The sequence below is a fragment of the Cucumis sativus genome, chromosome 2 (assembly GCF_000004075.3).
Source record: "Cucumis sativus cultivar 9930 chromosome 2, Cucumber_9930_V3, whole genome shotgun sequence".
In the NCBI taxonomy this organism is placed as follows: Eukaryota; Viridiplantae; Streptophyta; class Magnoliopsida; order Cucurbitales; family Cucurbitaceae; genus Cucumis; species Cucumis sativus.
Window position 1 is genome coordinate 23,192,740 of NC_026656.2, and position 3,413 is coordinate 23,196,152.

Here is a 3,413-nt window from a genome sequence, read left to right on the forward strand (position 1 = left end):
ATTATGTTGATAGAAGCCAATATTTGCTCAATCCACAATATCATCACAATGACTATGTACTTCTATGACTGCAACACGCTCGTGGCCATATTTTGTAGCATTATATATGCAAAAGAAATATATGTATATATATAATGAAAATTTTATGAACCTATGCATGCACACATCTAATGATAATTACTTACTCTGCATTTTTCATTTGGGCAAATCCACCCACAAGAATGCTGTAAGTTACCAAGCTCATTTATATGTCTTCTTTCATTTTTCTAACACAAGGTAGTATGAATAAGGTTGCACATCATTAAAGCTTACTGTTATCGCAAGATGACACACTTGAAAAAACATTTAGATTGAATTTATATAGTAAATATACTTTGTCAATGACATATCTACCATCAGGATATATATTTCAAGCATAAAATAGTTAATTGACCTTCTATACAAATCAATCAATCTTTAATCCTATTCAAAATTGGAATGATGACCTTTGTGTCAATAAATGAAGCAAAAATATTAAGCTAACATTGAGATCAAATTAACATATGACAAGAGAAAAGGAGAAAATAGGAGTAGTTATTACTTTGTGTAGACATGAGATGATGGTTCCATTCCCCAAGCTCTTATCTTTTCAAAGGTTTCACGTGCACCGTTCTATTCCCCTACTTGATCTTCTAGAGCTATTAAATGAGTAGAAAGAGAGCTGAACAATGGGTTTTTATTTTGATAAAATCAATTGATAATACAATAGGTATTGTAACGTTTCTATTGAAAGTTGCAGTCTTCACATAATCAAAAACCAAAACACCATACCCTGAAAATAGAAAAAAGAGGATGAATATACTATGACAACTTACAGTGAAGTTAGAGTAGTAATATTCTCCAATGCGTCTGGTATTTCTCCTGGCAACCGCTTAAGAAGAAGAGAGTTGCAACATATTCACTAGAAGTTTATTAGAGAAATAAATTAAGACATCAACAACAAAAAAGACAAGATCTTACATTGTGAATACTTGAAACCAATTTGAATCAGTCGTCCTCCTTGGGATAGAGAACAATTCAAGAAATTCTTGTAGGATCAACACCTAATTCAATATTAGGATCTCTAACACAAACCAACTCAAAAATTGAGGCTAGACTAAGAAACGGCTTGAAGGACAAGCCCACAATGAATGACCTATCAACAAACGAGAATGCGAGATATGGTCATCAACATATAATATTCAAAGTGATTTACTCAATGTAAAATTGAAATTTTTGTCAAGAAAAACTTTCACCTTTGAACTTTCAATTTTACGTATTCATGAACTGAAGATATATTAAATAGGTTAATTACTTATTTGATACAAAATATAAAATTTAAGCATTTAAGTTGTACACAAGATTGAAATTCCAAATGATATTCTAAATACATTTTAGAGTCGGATTGGGACATTGAGGAGATTATACTATTTTAGCTTTGATTATAACACATAAATGTAGGTCATTAATATTAATTTAAATTTGGAATTAGGTTATCTCAACACATAAATTAACGTGAACATATTTTTTGTATTAATTTGTGTATATATAGCTCTTATATTGGCAATTAAAACAAAAGAAAAATGATTAAAAGTGGACATTAAACATGAAAATTTTAAAAAATGTTGACCTAATTTAAACTTTGAACTAGTTACTTAATTGAAATTTCTGTTTGTACAAGAATTTATTTTCTTCTTCTATAGTAATGCTACATCAAAATCTCCATAACAATAATTTTCCTACATCTTTTTACTATGACCATTTCTCTTATTTTTTAATTTAAATTTATTGCTTTTAGTTATTTTCAAATTAGTTAAAATTTTATGTTATATAACTTTTTTTACTAAGATGTTCTTTGAGGTTATTTTTAATATTTTATAACTACTGTATTCACGTAATAATATAATTAGGCATCATTTATGACAAATGAATTGAATTAGGATATTTCATAACAAATTTTAACAACATATGATTAATAAAATCTATTACATTACCGTTATTAATTTTGCAACGGGATTTATGTGTATTTGATAATGTTATTGTTTTATAATTAATTTTTATATTTGAATGAAAAGTGTATATTAATGTCAAACATTATGAACTTGTTGTCAACAAGTGATCGATGGAGTAAGTCACCAAATGGAGATGTTGGAGTTATCCCCAAAAATTATATTTGGGTTAAATGTAGTCTTTGCTAGAATTGGTTATTAGAGAGATTATCAGCTGATCACATAAACGGCTGTTGGAAGTGATTGTTGAAAGTTGGCTACTGAAGGTATTCTTTGGAAGTAATCACCAAAGGTGGCTTTTTCATTGGAGTTGTTGGCTAGAGTGATCTTGAAGTTGGCCACCGAAATTGATCACATAGGTGATTTTGCTAGGAGTAATTGTCAAATTCGACTACAAGAGGTAGCCATCACCGAGATTGGGTGTTCGAAGTGTTGGATCTTCTTAACTAGGGCTGGGCACCAGAGGTGATCGCATAGAGGGTTGGTGTAGAATGTATACACAAGTTTCTTATATAAAGTCAAAATAGTCTATGGTGTAAGTGGGAGATTGTTGTATTATGTGCTCTTTAGCTTCTACACTTATAAATAACTATATATTCTTTACTTATTAAAAGAACTTGTTATTTCATTTTTGTGTTTTATTTTACCCAACAAAAATGCAACACAATAAAAATCCAAAGTTAGCGTATCTAATATTAGATAGCACGTGGTTGGTTCAACTAAGTAGATGTTGTTCAATTAATAATCTAAAGAGTTTATAATATAAGAATAAGCTAGTTGAATGTCTTATCTTGGTGACACAATGGATACAATCTACTTTTTAATTATTATAAACAGTCTGATCCAAATATTCAACCATCCAAATATTCAACCATGTGTTTGTTATATAAAAGAAATTATTTAAGACTAAATCACAAAATATTTTATTTCTTTTAAAAATTTATTAATTAGAAAAAAAAATTAATATTTAACGAGTTGATTACACGTGACTCAATCTTAATCTTGATGTCCAATTCTCCCTCGACAATTGTACTAAAAAGCAAAATCACCGAAATTCAATTGGTAATAATATTTGAGTATATTCATCTATTTTAAATAATATTTTCTAAACTAAACAATAGGATTTTAAAATTTTCAAAAAAAATACCACACTTAAAAAATTGGCATTGTTCAAATAAGATCTATTTTATCCACCATAATAATTGGTTGCACCAATTTTTATAAATGTTTTCTAATTATTAAAAAAATAATCAAATATTAAAATGAAGAAATTTAGGCGACAATTTATGGCTAAGTATTTAAATAAAAGGTAAAAATAGATACAATACAATATACACCAAGGTTAGACTAAATGGAGCCTTTGGGACGATGAGTGACCTATAATAG